The 24,077-nt window shown below is 39.1% G+C and overlaps 1 pseudogene; it reads left to right on the forward strand.

The window, feature by feature from the left end:
• Window positions 1–17,396: 17,396 nt before the first annotated feature.
• Window positions 17,397–18,711, forward strand: LOC143878951 (transmembrane 9 superfamily member 1 pseudogene; annotated as a pseudogene).
• The last annotated feature ends 5,366 nt before the right edge of the window (window positions 18,712–24,077 follow it).

The following is a 24,077-nucleotide window of genomic DNA, read 5'->3' on the forward strand; positions in this document are numbered from 1 at the left end:
CCTTGCAGGGAGAGCTTTATCACAAAGATGTCGTTTCTCACCTCCTGGAGCTCGGAAACGAAGTCCATAGCTTTAAGGCTAGAGGTGCTGGAGAGCGAGAAGGAGTCCCTAGCCGGCCAACTGGAGGCCAAGGGTAACTTCATCAAAGACCTTAGACTCCGTCTGGACAAGGACGACGGAGCTATCTCCAGAGACAATCGGCAGGGGGCACCCTCTGATGATTGAGCCTTTTGTGGCTCTTTCATTGAAAGCCTCTGGACACTGCTTGCTTGTGGCCTTTTCTGGTGACCGAGCCTTTTGTGGCTCTTTCAATGAAAGTCTCTGAATGTCTTCTGGCCATAGTTCCTCCTGCTACCTGTAGCGGAGCCTTTCTTTTGTTGGTTGAGTCTGTCCGGTGTACATGCCTCATACCGAGTCAAAGAATCTTCTCTTCTTTTTTACTCATAGGTTTTTAGTTCGGAGCAGTTGATATTATGTAGCCGGCCTCAAATGGCTTTTACTTGTAATATTTCTTTCATCAATGAAATTTTTATTTTATTTTATATTGTAATATGAGCTCTTTGCCCCCCTACTATCAGTAATTTTCATGAGAGTAAATGGATTGGTACCGATGTTTGGGTTTATTTGTATGAAGATTTTCCAAGGTATTTTTATAAATGTAGTTAACAATTTCTGTGAGGGGTGATAGCGTCATTTCACAAGATAAGGGCGTTAGTGTAATCATATCTTTCGTAAAGGGAAATCAAATATCTCGATTTTATTCTTTAGATATGCGATGAGTCCTCAACTCCGTTTCCTCTTTCCAGATTTCTTTTGGTTTTATTCTTCAGAGAATCTTTTTTGTTTTCTTTGAACTCTCTATTTTGAAAACAATGTCTGATGCTACAGATTCACAAAATCAATCACTGGAGCCTTCCTTGGGAATAGTGAAGAGGAAGGGTCTTCCAAATTCCCCAAGAGTCCGATAGTTAGTAAGAGGAGGGAGATTAGGGTTAGGTCAAGCAAACTTCACCCATCTATCACCCTTAGCCAAAAAGTACTAGAAAAGAGTCATGGCGATACCTCTAGAGTAGCGGGTGCTGCATCTCAGCAACGAGTAAATGCAGAACCTATTACTACTAGAGATTCAAGTGAAGAGGTGGATGCTACCCCTCTACCAAAGATTCTTCAACGCGAAAAGGATGCAGGACCAAAAAAACTAAAATTTTATTGTCCGAAGGAAGCCCGAGAATCGGTATGCACCCTAAAGGGATCTGCTTTGAAGAAAATCAGAGAAGACTATCGGATTCCTACAGAATAAAACATACGAATTACTTCGGTAACAGAGTATGTCTGCAAATGTTCAAGAGCTGGAGATGTGCTTTTTATATCGAAACCTTCAAATCTGGGATTCGATTTCCTCTGATAGAAATGTTGACACATCTGGGTGACATACATGATGTCAAATTCTGACAACAACAAAAGCAAGAGGGCCGTTCTGCCGATAAGAGCTGGTTTTTTTAACAAGCATTTCAATGGATCCATTTGAGATATAAGGAGAATTTTCTGTGATAGCAAGTAGTTCCTGAGCCTTTGAGTGGCCCATACTAATGCTAAACAGATTTTTTCCAATAATGTGTAATTCAGCTCGTATTCCAACATCTTCTTGCTGAGATAGTATACTGGCCAATATACATAAGAGAGTTGTGTTTGTTGTTGAAAATATAGGAGGAATGATTGTCTGGCAACTGCTGGTGCGAATACCGATGGAGATGACAAACAATTCTTAATTTTCTCAAAAGATTCTTGACACTCAGTGTTCCACTATTTCGACATGTTTTCCTTTAGGAGTTTGAAAATTGGTTCGCAGGTACTAGTAAGCTGGCTTATGAAACGGTTCAAGTACTGAACTCTTCCTACGAAACCTCTGGTTTCTTTTTCTGTTTTTGGAGATGGCATTCTTGGATTTCTTTGATTTTGGAGGGTCTACCTCGATTCCTTTGTGGCTAACAAGGAAACCCAGTAGCTTTTGGAAGTTATCTCGAAAACGCACTTGATTGGGTTAAGGCGGAGCTTATACTCTGCGATCCTTTCGAAGAATTTTCTCAAGGCTGTATCATGTTCTGCTCAAGTCTTGGATTTGACGATCATATCATCGACGTACACCTCCACCTCCTTGTGTATCAAGTCATGTAAGAGGGTAGTTGTGGCCCTTTGATAGGTAGCACCGGCGTTCTTAAGACCGAATGGCATCACCCTGTAGCAATAGGTTCCCCACTACGTAGTGAATGTTGTCTTGATCTTATCTTCTGGAGCCATGTTTATCTGATTGTACACAGAAAATCCATCCATGAAAGAGAGCAAGGCATGACCTGTCATATTATCAACCAGGATATCGATATGAGGCAAAGGAAAGTCATCCTTTGGACTGGCTTTTTTTCATATCTCTAAAATCAACACAACGCCGAATCTTTCCATCTTTCTTGGGCACTGGAATGATGTTTGCTAACCACTCTGGATATCTGACAACCTCTAGAAATCCTGCTTTTATCTGATTGGTTACTTCATCTTTGATCTTGAGAACACACTCTGATTTCATTCTTCCGAGCTTCCTCTTTTGCGGCTTAACTTCTGGGAAGAGAGGGATATGATGCTCGACAATTTTCTCACTTAATCCTGGCATATCTTCGTATGACCAGACGAAGACCTCTTTGAATTATTTTAACAATTTTATTAATTCCTCACTCTCTTCAGGGGATAATGGTTTGCCAATCTTTATCTCCTGAAGCTGGGATTCACTAGCAATTTAACATAGTTTCAATTTTATCTTCTAAAGGTTCTGCTTGACGCTCATCTCGTTTGATTAATTCTTTAATCTCGAGGGGAGTTACGTCTACATCCTCCTCCGAGGAGGGTTGTTCATTATTGTTTAAAGCATTGATTTTAGAAGAATCGAGAGATAAAGGTGAGTATAGTGAAAGTCCTTTCATTGATTCGTACGATACATCGAAGGAAGAACTGACTGACGCACCCTTATCGGGCTCGCTTACATTAGAGATTGTTTCAAAAGAAGAATTAGAATCAGAGATGTATTCTGATTTAGAGGACGAGAAGTCTATATCTGAAGGTATATTTGAAGTGAGTAATGGGACGAAGGTATCAGACCAGTTGGAGAGTTCTGCCTCACCAGCATCGGTAATCATACCCTGTGGGGAAAATATTGGAACGGTTTCCTTGATCATACAGATGGCTGAAGGATTCTCTAGGAACATTGATCGTAACAACCCAGGATCTAAGTTGTCTGCCCAATCAAACTTCAGTGATTCTGCATGATTGTATTGTTTCCTCCACCATACCTTATCTTCTTCACTTGGCTAACTCGTAAGCGAAGAAAATATGGAAACCTGAAACTCTTTGCCCAGTGATCGGATGTATGGACCATTCTGGAAAACCATAGTAGGGAAAGTCTCCCCCTTCTCTACAAAAGTAATCGTTGAGAGTTGGCCTGATTTTCGACATTGGCAAAACCTATCCCGCTTCTTTGTATAACCTCCTTCGAGTTATACTATGATATATTTCTTGAATCTCGTGGCTCGTGTTGTGATAACCCAAGCCAGTGGTAGCAACATTGGATGGAAATTGCAGATCATCAAACTGAACTACTTCTTTCTGATATTGACCTAACCCCATTCCTGGGATATAGTTGTTGATCTTAAGGATTGTAGACATGATAGAGTTAATGTCGTGAGGGAGAGGAGCTACTTCCTTCTTAGCCTGCTCCCAACCGATCGTGGTGACATCCAGATGGAAACTATTTATATAGACATTGTCTCCTACTGACTTCCCATTAGGATTGACAGGATGGCGCCTACTTCTAATCCATTATCACCTCGAACAGTGATGACCTTGTTCCCTTTCATGAACTTGAGCTTTTGATGTAAGGAAGAAGGTACGGCTCCAAACTTGTGAAGCCATGGTCGTCCCACCGAACAGATTGAAAGACGACTTGATGTCAAGCACTTGGAACTCGACGTCAAAGCTTTCACTGCCTAAATAGATAGCAGTAAAAAGGGTTCCGACTACATCCCGATGAGAGTTGTCATAGGCCATGATGCCTTAATCAGATGGAGAGAAGTCATTAGGGCCAAATCCAGTGGTTGTGGCTATGCTTAAAGGAAAGATGTTCAAGGTTGAACCGTTGTCCATCAGAACGGCTAGTACTTTTTTCTGGTTGCAGAGTACAGTGATGAAGAGAGGCTTAGAGTGGTTCTTACCCTCAAACATCAAATCTTGATTGAGAATGAGAGGGTTGTAGAGGCTCTAACTGCTGCTACCAGATTTGTAAGCTGCTCAGGTGTTGTATCCATCGAGACTTGTAAATTTGTAGACTTTTGAGGATCACTTCTCGATGTTTAAGAGATACCAATTGTAATCCCCATAGCGAAATGTCTGCTCGAATATTGCTCAGCTGCTTGATAATGTTCAGATCTTCCTGATCAACCCCTGTACTGACAACCTTTCTCTTGACGGCTTCAATCAGATCATTTGCTTGAAGCTCTGCGGGTTTGTAATTTCTACCACCCCTAGTAAGATGTCCTACCTTGGAAGTTTCAGGATCACTGATTTTGCAATCGTCGAATGAAAGGACAAAAGAAGTTTCATCTATTCCAGCCTCTTCTAGGTCCAGAATATAAGGTTCTTCATCAAATCCGCATAAGTGGAAAAGGAAAAACTTCATTCTTCCCCGACCTCTAGTTTGTAATTGTTGGTATCTGTTCCCCAAGGATAGGGTTCGATAACACAAATCAAAGAAGACAATTCGATAGGCGGAGATTCGACGAAGATGGCATTTGAAGTGGACAAGGATGGGTTGTGATTTAGAAGAGGGTTGGTATTGATATTTGGCCCAGACAGGAGGATGAACTGTTTCTTTTCAAGAAGATCTTGGATAGCATGTTTCAAAGCGAGACATCTATCGGTTAAGTGTCCCCTACCTTGGTGGTATTCACAGTATTCTCTGTTGTTCCAACTTTTTGGCAAAGGGTTGGGAGGCTGACGGGGTTCAAGTAAGAATAACTTACTTTTCTGAAGAAGAATTTCACGATGGTTGAAAGACTAGCAGGTAAGGGGTAAATTCCCTTCGAGGTTTGTTTGCGGTGGCAAGCCCTTGGGGTGCATCGCTCTATTGCCAGACAACACGTGTTTCAGAGGTCTCTATGACTGACTTCATTGTATTAACTTCTTTAGGCACAGGTGGCTTTTTGGACAATTCATTCTTAGAATCTGAGCAGTTTTAGTGAGCCAACCACGAGCTAGGGAATCCTCAATTTTATTCCTAGTGTCAATGAAATGTTTGAGACTGGTGAACTCTGGATGGCCATAGGGCGCTGGAATGACAGAGTTACGTTTTGCTGCATCATCCCAATCTTTCTTCCTCAGACGGACGTTTGAGCATCTAAGCTATTTTTTGACGCCAGTGCTTTACAAAGTCTAAGAAAGCTTCCAGGGGTTCATGCTTGGTGGTCTGAAGATCTCGACAAAGAGGTCTCTGTACCGTCCTCATAAGAGAACTGCTTGATAAATTCATTCATTATGCGGTCCCAACCCATAGTCGATAACTCAGGCAAACTCAAAAGCCATTTCTATGCCACGCCTTTTAGAGACATCTGAAAAACCAAAGCCAGCTGATCCGGGGACATACCTTGTGATCGTAGCGTACTTTCGAACACTGCAAGGTGCATGCGAGGACAACGGTTCCATTGTACTTACCAATGTCTGGCCATTTGAAGCTGGCCGGAAGTTGTACATGTGGGAACAAAGAAACTTCACGCAAAGTGAGTCCTGACGACCCCTGAACCTTGATGACTTTGAGGCCTTGACTAACCTTAGCGAACTTATCTTCCCACTGTTTCAAAATCTGGGCAAAAGGATGATTCACATCTGCGTATTGCTCTCCTAAAAACAGATCCATAGGTTGTGCTGTGGACTGATTAGTAGGCTGAGCAGGTAAGGTTTCCTGGATAGGAGGAAGGGGTTCTTGAGATACACTAGGCCTAACATCAGCCTGAGAAAGTGATCTTAATACGGGGTTCTCTTCATATACTTGATGGAACCTTTGTGAGAGATCCGTTACTGCCTGTTGTAGCTCTTGGATAACCTTGGAACTGATTTGTGGGTTCTGCCATGATGGTGAGAGGAGTTGAAGGACTAAATGGTTCTCAAATTCTTGTCGAATGAGTAGGACTCGGAGAACGAGGGACTTCTAAGGTTCTTACCAATCGAGAATTGGTTCGGGACCAGGATTTCTCTTTCCTAGGTGCAATGATTTTGAGTGTGTGAATTTTCTACCTGTAAATGGGAATATTAATACACTCTTTTTAGAGCTTTTTCATGAAATGAGAAAGAAACATACAAGCATGTATGAGAAATAAACAAGATTTTTAATAGAACTCTCTTATTTATTTACATGTCTGATCAATTTTTACAAGAGGCCTATGCTAGCATGAAAATCACTTTTACAAAATTTGCAAAAAAAAGGAAAAGAACTTGATATCTTCTATATTGAAGTAGTCCCTGGACTGGTAGATTCGAGTCGCGTGGATGACGACGAACATTGAGCAACTCCTTGTCTCAGAATCAGTGGAGAGATCTGACGGCTTGGCATCAGAAGGAAGTATCATACAGAGTGCTGAGTAGTACTCTGGATGTATCCTATCTTCACGAGGGACGAAAATCTTATAGATGGAGACTACCCGGCATTTTTGCCATGGTCATTGCCTACCTCCGGTGGATGGATGGAATCACGGGTGAGGTTCCCATGGTCATTGCCTACTTTCGAACTGACGCATGATTCGGTGAGGGATGTAGAAAGAAGTATCTTGGAGTCCGAGGGGACAAACATAGATGGCTTTGAAAGTGGTCATGGCGTCACTGTCAGAGCCACGAAGTCTCAAAAGTATGTCATCATTCGTCCGGGTTCCTAACCAGTTAGACCACTCGATTTCGCTATCGAAATGAACAACATGGCTCCATGATTCGAAATTTAGAATGGAGGGGATTGTTCGAGGTCGAGGGGTTGCAATGTGAAGCTTCAGGCACAACCAAATGTAGAGAAGGGTTGAACACGCTCTGAATGGGAGATGAGGATACTGGAATGACATTGTTGAAATAACAGATATTCTAGATCTCCAACAGGAGCGTAGGCTTTGATAAGGCTATCTACATAAATACCTTCTGGTGTCATGAAGTCTCTAAGGTCTTGCGATGGCATAGAAAGTAGTCGAAGACACAGGAACTTGTTTGATCCATACCTAAGCTCAGGGCGGATGAGAGGTCCGTCATCTAGGAATCGCAACAGAGTGCAACATTCTTCGAAGGTATGACACAGTTCCTCCAGACCAAAGCGAAAGACATGGTACCAGAGATCCTAGTATTTTGTCATTGCTTTGAGGAGGTTCCAATCTATTTGGATGGACTCAAACAAAGGAAACATCTGCTCATTGTAGGACATACAATCGAACAGTCGAAAGCTCTCAGGCTCGCTGTAACTTTGGATCCATTCGGACATCATTTCTGCAGTCATGGTTTGGTTTATACAGAAGATAAAAAGGAGATTTTAAAACAAAAGATAAGTACAAACTTATGCACGTACTTTATTTATTTACATTTCTTCTTGCTTTTACATGGCCTGTAGTAGGCTGAAAACAAAACACAATAAAAGCGGTAAAAGAAAGAAAGAAAAAACAGTGTCCTCTGTCTCTTATGAGGACTGATTCAAAGTTCCAGTGTTAACATTCAACCCGCAACCTCCTTTTGTAATGCTGGGTAGTAATCCGATGACACCTCGTCTCCTCGGGCTGCAGTGATACCTGTAGACACCTCATTTTGACCGGACCCTTTTCCTCAAAATCGAATAAATCCTCGAAACCGTAACCCATGTCTTGGGTTTAAGTTGAATATATATATATATATATTGTAAGCCCAATGGTTCCCACCTTGGCATTCCCATCTATCTTCTTTTGATGATTCTGATACACAAGTGATTTAAGATCACTAATGTGTTTGAATGTCTAAGTTGTAGATCATAATTGTGCTAAGACAAGATTGCTTGGATTGAGGCCAAGAAGCTCTCATTGGACCGCATTCAGAGGCCAAAGACATCAGAGATCCAAGACGAATGATGACTTGAAGAATCGCATTGAAGATCGAAGTCGTTTTAGAATGTAAAGATCCAATCCTAATTTAGGTGTTTAGAAGCATAAATAATGTAATCTCACACACCCTAAATGTTTAAGAGATTGTCCTTGTGGTGTTCCAACACTTTGGAACCCTCATAACAATCTCAACTTGGTGTAGAGTTGGAAGTCCCAATGAATAAGAAAACAGAATTGATAATCTGCTGAAAATAGGCTTCTCGAAACTCCGAGACATTCCTCAAAGCTCCGAGAAATGGTCCAGTAGCATTTTTATATCTTCTGTTTGTATTCCCGGAACTCCGAGAGAAATTCTCGAAACTCCGAGAATTTCTCTGAACTCCGAGACCATTATAACGGGAAGAAATTATAGCCGTTTGGGATTTCGCCAGATTTACCACTATGCCCCTCAAACGGTCATATTTGGTTTTTCTATATATATGGGTAATCTAAACTTCAAAATTATCAATCCTAACACTCTAAAAACCTATTGGAATATCCTAAGAGTGAATCAAGCTTGTTTATGCCTCTCATCCTCTAGAATTAGGATTTGGATCATGGGCTCAAATTTGTACATCTTTGTAGACACCCCATTTTGACCGGACCAATTCGTTGTGTTTGTGCCAAGCCCCATCTAATCACCAAGCTAGGATCCCAAATTGAACCCTGAGGTAGCTTAGGGTCCCACCGAAGTCCCCGCAAAGTTTCAGTAGAATCTGTCGAGAAATGGCAAATAGGACGAGCCGAAGAAAAAAAAGCGTAATATAAATGTATAAGGGGAGTGATTTATCCGCAGTAGGGAGTATCCATGCGAGAAGGGGGGTGAGTTATCCTTTGATGGATGCGCCCAAGCCGAATAGGACAAAAATGGCGGGTGCGCCCTATCATTTTCCGCGCGCCTCATCAAGTGAGGGTGCGGATATCAGCTTTCATTTCTTATATATATAAAAGAAAATCAAGAGGAAATGGGTACTATTCATTTTCTCGTGAAAATCAGAGAGAGAGAGAGAGAGAGAGAGAGAGAGAGAGAAGGATCTTCTTCTCCGACGAAAATTTCGTCGGAGTCCGATCATCGCCACCTTCGATCATCTCCTACCTTAAACCTCATAGACTCTGGTGAGTTTACCTCATTTTCTGGTTTTAAACCTCTAACCCTCGCCTCTATCACCGCTTAGATCTGATTTTCCTCCTTAAATCTGTCCATAAAAGAGGAGTCTCAGATCCGAGATCTCAGATCTGAGAATAGCGAGGGAGGAAGAGCTGATTTTTGCAAAAATCCGAAAGAAAGAGTGAGAGAGGTGAAGAGAGGTTTTTCTTCTCCGGTGGCTTGACCGGAGCTCCGGCCGGTCATTTTGTAGTCTATCTTTTCATTCATCTTTTCTAATAGTTGCCTTTGCCTCTTGATCTCCTCTTTTCAGCCATCAATAATCTCATTTGTTTGATTTAAATCATAACTCCTTCATTTTCTCCGGTTACTCCTTCTTCTCCGGCAGATCTACCGGACGGAATTTCATCTCCGATCGGTATATTTTCTCCCCTTTCTTTTTGAATTTACTACAAAGCTGTTATTTCTCCTTCATCTTCTCATCTCTTTCAGAGATCCGGCTAAGATCTTGCTGGATTCCGGCCATTTCCTCCTCTGCTCAGATTCGAGCTTTAACTCCATTTCATCTTCTTTTGTTCTTTCAAATTTCTCAGATCTATTCCCAATGTCAATTGGAGTCACAGATCCTTCATTCCTCTAGAGATCTGAATAATATTTCATCTCAAAAATCTTAGATCTCTGCATCTGCTATTCTTCTTGGTTTAAAATTTTGATTGGAGTGTGCGAATCCTAAGGCTGATTAGAAGTTCTCATCATCGAAGCAGTCGGACGTCATTTCCTTCAGTGAAACTACGAGATCTAAAGGTATTTGCTCTGTTTCTCTAAGCTTCAAGTATTTGTCTACTGAAAGATCATAATTAGCAATTCAGGTAAATATTTTCATGGAATTTGATATATATTTAAGAGCTGTATTATTAAAATTAATCATCTGCTATTTCAGCCTCTCTTAGTTTATAGATCAAAAGAGCATTTCTAAGGATTTTGTCGTGAAATTCATTTTTGCCTAATAGATATGTTTGAACATTTATTCGATTTTTTTTTACTATTGTTATTTCCCCTGTTCTTTGAGGTCATACTCTAACTCGTTTAGTTGTATGCTCTAATTTTTTGTGCAAACTTCCCATGTTGAGATCTGGTTTATGTATAGTCCTTTTGGGGGGGTGGAAGTCCTATGATAGTTGTTTTGTCTATAATTATATTTAATTTAAACCTGTGAAGATTTCTTGTGTTGTAATGACTTGAAATCATTATGCTATTAAGCATGACCTGATAACAAATTTTTGCTGAATTATGGTTTAAACTCTTGTCTAATGACTTTATTGTGATCTCTTATGAATTGTAATCTAGTTTTTATGTTGTCATGAAAGAAAAATTCTACAAGATTTATGTTGTTTCTTCTTTGAGATATTTGTAGGAAAATGTGTTGTGATAATTTGTAGCAGTTTTTCATGTGAAATTTTTTGCCTAAAGATTTTTATGTCCAAGATGATATGTAATGGTAATTTTGTTGCTAAATTTTATATAGATGGCAGTAGTCTTGGTTGGATGAGAATCTGATCATCACGATTGGAAAAAAATCCTTGTTACTTTAAAAATATCGAATAAAATGGCCAAGGTACATTCGTTTGCTGGATTGCTAAATATTGAGAATATGTTGTATGCATATCATTTATTGGAGGGTAATGTCTGTTAGTGCTGTGTGTTGCGGATGCCAGGGTTTACTAGTAGTGTCTATTTTTATTGAAAATCTCATGGTGTTCATAAGCCTGAACAAGTAAAATAGCTGTAAGATCACTTCATGCAAACAAACAAAAATCTGATTCTGTGTATTCTATACAGATATCACATGGTTCATGAATCTCCTGATGGTTCATAATTTATATAAAGGGTATATTCTTTATTCCATGTGTGGAATTGTAGCAGCCATAATAAACTGGAACGTCGGTAATAGACAAAAGAGGATTGGCTGTATTTTGTTTTGTGTGAATGTTCATGGCATATGGTGTGTTGATTACTTTATATAGAGATTTGCTACAGATTAAAAAGAATTCCATGGCATGATGGTTTGTGTCAAGAGCCTTGAAAAGTTAAGTATATATTTTAGACTTTAAAAGAAAAGTGTAGCTTTCGATGTTATACTTCATCCATCCCTTGAAAACCGTGAGATATGCATGACTTAAATGCATGGATTTAAAAGTTTGTTGTCTTTCGATCTCTTGGGAGAAGTGATACCCATACTACCATATTTCGATATTGGAGCTCTTACTATTATCACTTTCTTTCAATTTGCTTTCCCAAAGTCAATAGAATAATCAAGATATTACTATCATTTTTAAGGATCACTAAATCAGGGGGTAGTAACAAACCAATTTAAGGGTTGATGAGCTGTTATTAATTTTCTTGTCAAATTTTAGTAGGCATCGTATGAACCGATTGATTTCTCTCATAGGTTACAGGGGTTTTTACGTATTATGCAATCAATAGAGGCAAGCAAGGTGAGTGAAAATATTAGAAGGTTGGAATAATTTTAAAGGTTGTTTGGATGGTGTGAGCTAAGATGGTTTGGATGTGAGTATTGAAGCATAGTGTTACTGGTATTGGCACTACCATGTTATAACAATTACACCAGTTCAACTTGTATTATATAAGGTAGGGTAGGGCAAGTTTCTCTTTATTATTCATTTGTTTTAAATGATACTATTATGTATGTATTTGGTTTTTCATCCTTCCTAAATAGTTCATGACAATTTCTCTTAGTTACTACTTGATGAATCAACTAATTTACTTTGTTTTCTTTCAGGACCCTTTTATGTTTGTCTTTAAGATTTTTATCTAAATATGAGATTAATATCATTGCTGCAATTATTTGTTAATTTTTGAGAATTTCTTTGGGAACCTGTCTCTTTCTTATTTCCCCTGCTCATTAAAGGTTAATTTTATCCTTTTCGTTAGCCCAAGCCTTTTCTTAGGGGACTTGCTCAGTCCTAGTAGAGCTTCCCTTCTTTGGTATAGTAGACTTTAATAGTCTTTTAGACACCGATAGAAATTAGACCCCTACTAGGAGACATGCTATGTCTCATTAGGCCATGCTCCTTTGGAGACGAGCCTCATTTAGAGCCTACCCTCAGGGAAGTTGCCTTGATTTTGATAGATAGTGTACCCATAGGAGGCATGCTTTGCCTCATTTATAGAGCCCCTATTTGGAGACAAGCCTTGTCTCATTTAGAGGGTTTCCATTTTTAGAAGGCTTACCCAGCCTTATATTAGAGCAGCTCCTTTTAGAGAGTCTTTGACTCATTCATCCTTTAAGTTGTAGTATTAGAGAACCTCTGGCTAATTTATCTTCGTTAGTGTTTTTTTTTTTAGAGAGTCTTTGACTCGCTCGTCCTTTAGAGAGTGTTATTAGAGAGTCCTTGACTCATCTGTCCTTTTAGGAGCGCTATTTGAGAGTCTTTGACTCATTTACCTTCGCTTTTGGTAGTGTTTTTAGAGGGAGTTTCTCTTTAGTTTTGGTGTCTTTTCTATTCTTTAGAGACTAGCACAGTCTTATTAAAGCTTTATTTAGTTGTGATCTTAGATCATCTCATTACTTTTGATAGCTAGCTTATTCGGTTTAGGGGTTTCCCCTGTTAGCCCTAGGGTTTGACCCTAGGGTGTTGCTTTGCATTTTCCCTTAGGTCTTTGACCAAAAGGGTGAAATCAGAAATTAAAAATTTAAAAACATCAGAAATTCGAAATCCAAAAACATATAAAAAGCTTTAAAACCCAAAAACATTGAATACGTTTAAAACTCAAAAACATTAGAAATTTATAACATAAAAAACATTTGAAAAATCTTAAAAAAGCCTAAATTGTTAAGTGTTTTAGAGGTAATAATTAGTAGAGTTCGTTTCGAACTACGTTGGCTTGATCCTCTTCCACGAGGTACGTAGTGCAGCTTGGGATCCATATCCCATGTCCAGCCAAACTTTTTGTAAATAATATTTTAAACCTTTTTCAAAAACCATTAAAATCTTGTTTTCAAAAAATCTTCCTCTAGAGTTAGGAGTTTCTCCTCGATAGAGAGTTTTAGAGTTAGAGTTTTTCTTTTGATAGGTTGTTTGATTGTTTGTTTGTTGTGTGCTTGTTTTAGAGTTAGGGCTCTGTCCTAGAGTTATAAGAACGCCTCCGTCCGGTCAGTCGGTGATCCACATTGCCGAGTGATGACTAGAGCAGGATACGCTAGTCCACCCTTGGTTTTCTTTAGAATATACGGCCTAGTTACACATAGGTTGTAGGAACCACCTGCATTAGCTTAGGGCTAATATGCATTTAGTTAGGGCATATAGGATGTCCTAAAATCCACATTTCACTGGAATTTAAATAATCGTGCAAAAAACTTTAATAACTAGTCCGGTCTTTTAGATCGAGTCTAGGATAGAGGTCTATGTGTCTTAGGCATCATAGTTTAGAATAGGCACGAAGAACTACGTGGCTCTGATTCTTGCGGAGGCGGGGATACGTAGGCTTCTTTGGATGAATACCAGACCATCTGAAGACTCGGGCTAATAATTTAGAGTTTTAGGATTTGTAGTATTGTTATTATATGTTTTGATGTGTTTTCTTACTTTATCGTACTGATCCTATACCTTTAGTTATAGCTTGCATGTATTTGCACATCAGAATTTAGACATCCATTAGGCATGTCACTCATAACCTAGCTATGCTTAGGTGACACATCTTTCATTTTATTTTATGTGTACTTATTATCTTTATCCTCAGGAAATGTATGCTTAGGTAGACGACTCCTGAGGATTGTTTCCATTTCACATGATTTTTACCCAAACTTCTTTGGAGTTAATAATAAATGGCATAAGAGACCAAGTGCTTGCACTCGGACGAATTGGGGGTGCTCTCAGACCTTCTCCATTCGTAACCAGGCACGAACCCATATATATTTCTAGTTATCCATTGCACAGAGGATTTGATTTTAGGGTTCCATGGCATATCCATGGATGGCGACTCTGAGTTTATTTTAGGTATGTCTCGGTTTCGAACCTTGGTTCCGGATCAAGACATATCTCGTTCTTTTTATATCGCCACTCGTGCTATGCTATGAGGGTGGCATCCGTTTCGAGAGTTCCTTGGCAGAGCTCTCCTTCACACGTGGATGATCCGGAGGGTGTTAGGGACCCGTTCCCTCACCTCTATCTCGGATCGGGGTCCACAATCTTCTACAAAGTTTGTAAGCCCTTGTGAGGGATTTTTTGTTCTTTCTTTATCAAGAAAATTGTATTCGGGCGAGTGTTCAGAGAAGTGGAGCCCACCCTCCGTGGTGAGGATTGCCACCAAGGTTAAAGGCGATTAGAATTGTAATCGGCACCGATCTTCACCGAAGTTAAGAAGATCAAATAGTGAAGCCATCAACGGGTTTGGTTGGTGGAGTGGAGTAGGCCTCTCGTTTTGAGGACCGAACCACTTTAAATCTCGGGTGCACTCTCTCTTATCTCTTGCTTTTCATTTGCATTGCACTTAGGATTTAACTTGTGTGGTTAATTTTCATCTTTGATCTCTTAATCTTCAAAATTGGGTTAGAAGTTTTCAAAAGGTTAAAACTTGTTAGTAACCTAATTTTACCTCCTCATTAGTTGCCATTAGAGTAAGTACTCGGGCCTACCCTTGCAATTTCATATATATATATAGATATATATATATATATATATATAGAAATGGGAAGTGAAATATTTAGCTTAGGAGTGCCATAATCAGCAAATAAGCCAATTTAAATAGAAAATACAAGGTAAGTGGATGGTAGTGCAAAAATTATAAAAAAGAGAAAAGCCAAGTGGAGCTAATACCATAATCAAAGTAGGAACATGCTAATATTAGTACCCTACTCAGAATATAAGAAAAAACTAGTTAAGAGAGTGCACCTATCAAAATGAAGGTGTGCTAATTAATTCAAGAAGAAAAACTAGGTTTGTACGAATATAAAACATGATATTTAAAGTTTTTCTTTTTGTTCTCAAAATTTTCCAATAGGGTGTTTGTCTACTATTCCATAGAAAGCAATTGGTGATTTAATAATGACCATTGAAAGAAGATGCCTCAAATGGATGTCTATGATCAAATTTGGGGGGCAAGATCTCATATAAAAGAAGGAACAAAATGAATGGATATAATCGAAGGGAGTGAACCTGGAGAAGAATTAATGATGTTCCTTTCATGTGAATGCAAAGAGAAGTTATCTCAGCCCCAAGAAGGATGAATGGTTGAGATTGAGGGGAAGAAGAAATATCTAATTGTAAGAACATGGGAGTTGCCCAAGGAAAAATGGAGGGAATAAATGTATCATTTTATTTTTATAAAGGGTTGTTCATGGGAAAGAAAGGGAGAGCAAATATATTATTTTGTTTTCTAAGGGCCCATTTTCACCTTGAATCACCCCCTGTGAGGTAAAAAGTAGTTATAAACACACCAAGTGGGGTTGTCCCTAGGAAGAAGAGGGGTCAAAATATCATTTTTCCTATGATAAATTCCACCGAATTAGGGATGTCAGAGGGGGGGTTCTTCTTGTTTTTAGCAAATCAAGAAAGAGGGCGAGAGAGGGGAGACTAGCAGAGAGAGGAGAGAACCATGGCCATCATCATTGTCCTCATCTTCGTCCATCTTCGAGAGCTAGTTATCCATCTTCTTCTCCATCTCCTCCATTGATTCCACTTCAGCCCCAACTTAAACCCCCCCCCCTTCTTCGATGATCCCTAAACCCTAGATCTAATCCAAACCCCATTGATTCCGGTAGTCTTACTGGAATCCGGTCATCTTCTCAAGCAATCCTTTCAGGTCTCCGGCCAATTCTTCACCTCTAGCTCGCCTTTGCAACTAGCCATTATCATTACCATTTTCCTTTCAACCTTGAACCATTTTTCCTCCCAAACCCCCTTTCCATCATCTTCTCCGGCAGATTTTGCTGGATTCCGGCCAAGATCTAAACTGTTTCTCTTCACAAACTCTAGATCTATGCAGAGATTTTGTGAGAGGGAGTGAGAATTTGAGATATTTGTAAAGAGATATCAAAGAGGGATTTAGAGTAGAAAGATCAAGAGAAAGAGAAAATAGAGAGTAGAGAAAAATCAGAGAGAGGACGTCTTTCATTTTCAAGGGAAAACCCTAGCAGAAAGGGTTTTGAGCTTCTTTCACAACCGGATCACCGGAGTTCCGGCCACTCTCTGATCTTCTCGTCGGTGCCGTCTGTCACAATAATCTTCATCAGATTTCATTAAGTGATTCAGGTAATTTTTTTCCTTTTGTTTAAGTTTCGTTTAGAGTACAATCAATGTGATTAGCATAATTAGAGTCTTTGCTGATTGTTTTGCTATGAGTTTTTTTTATGGTTAAATTTGTGCTCTATCTTGCAAATCAAAGGAATTGGATTATGTTTTTGATTCAATCACCTTGTTAACCATGAATTACTGAAGCAACCTTGTTCGGAAAATTATATCAGTGCAATTATGTTTGATAAGTACGCAAAAATCTTCTTGTCTTTTCCTTTGCTTCATCAATTTGTAAGGCTTCTTTTATGGAATTGCAAGGAAGAGCTTATTGATTTCATCTTATAGTCTTCTCCTAGTTCGGATCCATGATTTTCATTATGTATTATTCTGTATTGTAATTCAAGTGCCTCAGAATTTCTGACTGAGATCATTTGTACCTATTACCATTTGGGGTTTTCTAATTGATATGTCTCAGGTAATATTTTGATAGTCCCTTACATTTTGTGAATTTCACTAAGAGCATGACAAGGAACTTTCTGTGGCGTAGTAATGCATATACACTTGTTACATTCATCTCCTATGTTTTTCCTTCAATTAGATCTCAGTTTGTGTATCTCGCGGCTTACAAAATTAGATATTTTGCATGTCTCTTCTAACCTCTGATTTTGTATATCATGGTCCTAAAATATAGACATCCTAGTGTTTTGTCCGACTCTTATATCCTTCTCCAGTTCGCCTTGGATTAGTGGCATATGACGATGTGTGTTCGGGTGTTGTGTGTCTGTATTATGAACCCATTTATACTACAATTTTCAATTTAGAGTTCTTGTCGCTTATGCTCGGATAAGATCAGGTTGCATTTTAGTCATGTTACTCAGTCACAAAAGTCTTATTGTTAAATTCAATGGAGATCAGATTATAACTGTCAATCTTACTCAAGATTCTCCTAAACTCCTGGAGGTTGGGAATACATTAGACCTTACATATTCTATCAAATGGGTTCCAACAAATATAACCTTTGGACAACACTTTGATGTTTACTTAGACTACCCTTTCTTTGAGCACCAAAATCATTGGTTCTTCATCTTCAATTCCTTCATGATGGTTATTTTCCTTACTAGTCTGGTATCGATGATATTAATCCAAACTCTTAGAAATGACTATGTGAAGTATGCTCGAGAAGATGACGATTTGGAGACTCTGGAAAGAGATGTGAATGAAGAGTCTGGTTCGAAGCTGATACATGGAGATGTATTTCACCCTCCTCGCAATTTGGTTGTACATTCAGCAGTCGTTAGTATAGGTGCATGGCTTGCAATTGTTGTTCTTCTTGTCATCTTATTGGCAATCATTAGGATGTTGTACATTGGACGAGGAGCGATTATCACTACTGTCATAGTATGTTATGCTCTTAAGTCATTTATTTCAGGTTATGTTAGTGGTGGACTTTACTCTCACAATGGCAATAAAAAATTGGATAAAGTCAATGATACTCACGGCATCCTTTTTCCTATTTCTGTGCTTTGGAATTAGGTTCATATTAAACATAATTGTTATATTATATGGGTCTTTAGCTGCTATTCCCTTTGGGACAATTGTTGTCATGTTCATAATTTGGGTATTCATTTCATTCCCTCTGGTACTTCTCGGTTCTATTGTCGGCAGAAACTGGAGTGGTGCTCCAAATAATCCCTGTTGTGTGAATACCATTCCTCATCCTATCCCTGAGAAGAAATGGTATCTCATTCCATCCATTATGTTCCTGATGGGAGGGTTTATTCCCTTTGGCAGCGTATTCATTGAGATGTATTTTGTCTTCACATCCTTCTAGAATTACAAGGTGTACTATGTGTATGGTTTTCTGTTGCTGGTTTTCCTAATTCTCGTAATTGTCACTGTCCGTGTCACAATTGTGGGCACATGTTTCTTGCTGAATGCTGAGAGCTATCATTGGCAATTGATCTTGTTCTTGTCTGTGGCGTCGACTGCTGTATATGTGTTCCTTTACTCCATATACTACTACTATGTAAAGACTAAGATGTTAGGCTTCTTCCAGACCAGTTTCTATTTTGGTTACACACTCATGTTCTACTTTGGTTTGGGTATCCTCTGTGGGGCTGTTGGTTATCTGTGCTCTGCTCTATTTGTAAGGAAAATTTACAGAAACATCAAATGTGGCTGAGAGAGAGAGAGAGAGAGAGAGCTTGCTAAAGTCCAATCATCGAGACAAGAATGGAAGAAAGGAAGCCAATTGCAATGAGAGACCGAGACGTCCTTTGTTGGAATCACAAAGCTATTCTAAGGATGTGGCGATGAATGCCTTAGCCCAAGCCCATCATTGGAGGGACTTACCAGGTTATGGTAGTGCCCTCTTTCCTCTTCCTTCTCTTTCTTTAGATAGAGATGTTTTAGATTTTTTTTAGATACCTTGAAACCTTTAATTCTTTTCATTGCAAGGGCAATGAAAGAGTCATCTAGAGCCCCCACTAGGAGACACATGATTAACACATTTATGTGTAAATCTTAGGTAAGAAAGCATGCATATTCCATTGTTTAGAGCGGTACTATTAAGGTATTTGTTTGTTTTTGGTGTTTCAGGGACATTTCTGAATTTTCACAGAAATTGGAGCTAAAAAGATGAAAATTCAAAGAAAATAGCTATTCACACATGTACCATTCTTAGATGTTCACACCAATGGGCCGATTGTGGGTGTTATAAAGTGGATGGTTCGGATCATCCATTTGATGGCTCACCAAACGGACCGTTTAGATCATCTCATGCTTCCTATGGAATGATTTATAGGACATGTCCCATTTATCTTGTGGCCCTAACAAATTGAACGGTTTGGATTAGCTCCATGATGCCCAGCTCTCACACACACTCTCTTTCTCTTATTTTCATAGTGGGGCCCATGAGTAGCTAACAAATTGGACGGTTTGGATCAACCAACGAAAATAATTTGAGGGCCATACCCAATTTACATTGTAGTCCAACAATTTTGACCGTTTGGATCAGCTTGGGAGAATATGTTTGTGCATAGAGGGGCAGTTTTGCCATTTAAGATTGAATTGGTTTGAGTGGGCTGTGCATATCAATTGAGAGTGGGTTGATGGATTTCGATTTCAATGGATGGGCTGGACAAAGTGGTTCGGATCATTGTGGGGAGTTTCTTTTAGGAGAATAACATGTTACGTTGTGGCTCAACAAGTGGACAGCTAGCATCATCCAATCTGCTGGTTCGAGAGCAACCTATTCACATCCGTGTGGCTCAATAAATGGACGGTCAAGATCATCATATGAAAATTATTTTTAGCACCACCTACCGACATGTGCTTAATTAGATGGTTGAGTTAATACCATAGTGTGCATAGTGTGCTGTATAGTCCTTTAAGAAAATAGAAAGCTCGGTCCATAAATGATGCCCCATGTTAAGAGTGCCAAGTGTGTGAGCATGCCAAGTGTACAAGTTTCCATCTAATATTTACTTCTTTGGGCTTAGGGTGCAAGTTAATTTCTGTTTTAAAGAGCCACAAGCATACGGCTCGTTGCTATCTTGGACCCGGGTATAGAGGCTGAGAATCATCCTAACCTTAGTAACATTGAGCGGCTATAGTGGGAAGTATCTGAGCATAATTAAATACTATTCTATAAGGCAAACCTGCTTCTCTCTATGCCTTGTTTACAAAATTGAAAGTGTTATTTTTAGAATCCATGGAAAGCCGATGACAGGTTTCTCTCAATTGTGGAACGTTGAATTCCTCTCTCCAATAAAAAGAAAAGAAAAAAAAGAAAGTGGCACAGCTCTTTCATCGTAAAAAGAGATAGTCAATCTTGGAAGGTGAGGTGGCTGCTGAATTTTGGGCAAGCATAATCATCCGATTCTAATTGGGAGAGCTCTAATTTGTCCGTGGGGAAATGTCTAAGTTAGGAAATTCTCATTGCTGCTAATATCATTTTATAATAGGAAATATTCTAAGCAATGAAGGAAGGAGGATGAATGGAGAATAGCAAATTGCCATTTCGGAGGAGGTGATGATAATTGTTTTTGGTTGGGGTGCAACTAACTCTCTCCTCATATAAAAAAGAACCGAACAGTACTCTCCTCTTTCTACACTCTATGTAATCTCTTGCTCTCTCACTTTTGCTCTCTCTTGGCTCTTATTCTCTTTACCACTCTCAAGCACTCTCTCTTGTTCTTTCTTGTTTTCTTCCATCTTTTTATCTCTTCAACCAAAGATCAACCATCCAAGGCTCCACTCCAAGGTGACATCAAGAGACGGAGAAGGACAAGTTGGCCGTTGCTTGAAGGAGAAAAAGAATAAGTTTTTCTTTTATTTTGTTCTTTATTTCAAGCTTCAATTTGATGTATTTTTAGTTTATTTGCCCATTAATGAAGAAGTTATTTTCTTTTTATTTTTCTTTTTAAGTTCTTATATGGCACTTCTTCCCTTCTCTATCCCCTTTATTTTTATTTCTTTCGCCTTCTCCATGAGTAGCTAAACCCACTATACTTAGGGTTTAGATGAAGCCATGGGGAAGGATCAAGAATGAGAAGTAATTAAAACCAGTGGCTTATCTAACAAATTATGTAGGGTTTTGTTTCTGTACAAATCCCAATCATCCATGCCATTGGCTTTCCCCTTTCGTATGGATGATTGTTGATTGACAAAGATTAAATTCTATATAATTAATATAAATTAGAGGGTTAATTCGATTAAATACTCATAAATAATGACATCTTTTAGATCTTATTATTTATTGACTGTTTAGTTGGATTTTCAACCTAATTCAAGAATTATTTTAATTAATCAATCTAATCCAAACCCATGGTGGATTCTAACCCTAAGTAATATTTTATATTGAATTAAGATTTTTACATTATTCCAAATTACTTTTGCAATTTTCCAATTAACTTAGGCCTTTAGAATTTTAGTTTTCTAATTATATTAGATAAGTAGTTAATAAAGATTATTAGAATTTTTGTACACTTTGCCTAAATTAAGATTTCCAAATCAAGATCGTAGTTGAATTTGATTCTTAGATTGAATAGAATACACGCTTATATATAGTGTTGGCTCCGAGGTCTAAGTCCACGGAAATCCTGAGTCCATTCCAGGCAACATTATATCATAGCTAGTATTCTAATCGGTAAAAGAATAGGATTGACAACTAGATTTCTCTTCCTTGAGTTCGACCCGTATTTACACGATCCGTGCACTTGCGGTTATTTAATATTTCAAACAAGTTTTTGGCGCCGCTGCCGGGGAAGAGAGTTGCATTAGAATCTTAATTATTCGAAATGTTAGATTAGTAGTTATTTTTAGTTTAGTTATATTTTTTGTTTCTTGCCTATCCATCTCTCTTACTTGGTTTTCTTGTGTTTATGAGTGAAGGTTGGGTGCGGAACTCGGCCAATCGACTAGAAAGATCAAACCGGTTAGAGACGGTGGAAGACATCGCACCAAATCCAAATCAAGTAGTCATGGCGGAAGAACAAGAGACGCCCAAGAGTTTGCGCGATCGCTTCTATCCGGCCCGAACCGCGCAACCTTCTTGCATTAGATTGCCGATTGCACAGGGCAATAATTTTGAGCTAAAATCGCAATTTATTTCTTTGCTTCCTCGTTTTCATGGCCTCCCTTCGGAGGATGCTTATTTATTTTTGCGTGAGTTTGAAGATGTATGTGCTTTGATTAAGTTGCAACAACTTACCGATGATGCGGTAAAGTTGCGGTTTATTACGTTTTCACTCAAGGATGGAGCCAAAAAGTGGCTCTATGGCTTACCAACGAACTCCATCACCACTTGGGAGGAGTTCGCCGTCGCTTTCCTAAAAAAGTTTTTTCCATTACATAAAACTAATAAGCTTAGGAACGATATTTTACAATTCAAACAAAAGCCATTAGAGTCATTTTCTAAGTTTATGGAGAGGTTGAAAGACCTACTCCAAGAGTGTCCTCACCATGGAATTGATTTGTTGCACTTATGCCAAATTGTTTATGAGGGCATAGATTACCAAACAAAGCAACTTCTTGAATCCATGTGTCCTAACGGTTTTACATCTTTTACGGATGAGGCCGCGGCATGGAACTTCTTACTTGATTTGGCAGAAAAAACAAGAGAGTGAGAATCCACTCAAGACGGTGAGAGAGCCACTTCAAGTAAGGGATTTCTAATAGAGGGTGCCGTGGCAAAAGAGGCCCATCTTGATAGCCTAATCAAAAGGCTAGAAGCAATAGTTGTCAAAGGACCTTCACAGGTCCATCAAATTGCACATAGTGTTCCTATGTGCAATTGGTGTCAAGCCACGGACCATGTCATGGAAGAGTGCCCAACTCTTGCTAAATTTGGTAATTCTAATGAAAATGCAAGTGCCATGTTTTTAAATAATCCATATAGTAGCACTTATAATCCGGGATGGAGGAATCATCCTAACTTTTCTTGGAATCAAGGGAATTATCAAGGAGGGCCATCAAATTTCCAAGGTCAAGGCCAATTTGTCCAACCTAGGCCCACCTTCCCTTCTATGCATGTTCGACCACCCCTAACCACACCTCCACCTTTTCAAAACCCAATTTTAAATAATGTTTCAAATCAGTAACCACCGGGTTTTCAAAAACAAGGGGAGTCGGCACGCATAGCTTCCTTAGAAAAGAGCATAGAATTTCTCACTAGCACTTTCATGACAAGCCAACACAATATGGAGAAGCAAATCTCCCAACTTGCCATGGCTTTGCATGAAAGGGAAAAGGGGAAGATGCCAAGTCAACCCGTTCCTAATCCAAGGAACGTGAATATGAATGTGAATCAGTTGAATGTCATTCAACCAATTCTGCCGCTGCAAGAGCCCTCCAATGAATGTAATGTCATATATGCTTTAAGGAGTGGTAAAGATTACCACAATGAGGAGGTCAGATCTGAACCTTCTATAGATCCACAAGATACATCCAAAGAGGTAAGAAAAGACTCCCCTCCAACAGGGTCGATTGTGGAACCCAAACAGGTAAGTGAAGAGCAGGCAGTTTCTCCACCTGAAAAGGAGTATGTGCCTAAAGCTCATTTTCCAAGGAGACTTGCTAATAATGAAAAGGTGGATGCCATGGATAAAATATTAAATGTGTTTAAGCAAGTGCAAATTAACATTCCCTTATTAGATGTGATTTCCCAAGTCCCTACTTATGCCAAAGTGTTGAAGGATTTGTGCACACAAAAGCGCACAACTAATGTGCCCAAGAAGGCTTTCTTGGCCGCAAATATAAGTTCCATTTTATCTCAACAGATGGTGGCTAAGTATAAGGACCCGGGATGTCCCACTATTTCTTGCACTATTGGTAACACTAAAATTGAGCATGCTCTTTTAGATTTGGGTGCTAGTGTGAACCTCTTGCCATTTTCTGTATATATGCAATTAGGACTAGGAGACCTCAAACCAACCACCGTCACTCTCCAATTGGCGGATAGATCCATAAAGACACCTAAAGGGATGGTTGAGGATGTGTTAATTAAAGTAGGAGATTTTCTTTTTCCAGTCGATTTTATCGTGTTAG

Source organism: Tasmannia lanceolata, unplaced genomic scaffold (assembly GCF_043159265.1).
Source record: "Tasmannia lanceolata isolate RefF3 unplaced genomic scaffold, GAP_Taslan_0.1 ptg000006l, whole genome shotgun sequence".
Taxonomy (NCBI): domain Eukaryota; kingdom Viridiplantae; phylum Streptophyta; class Magnoliopsida; order Canellales; family Winteraceae; genus Tasmannia; species Tasmannia lanceolata.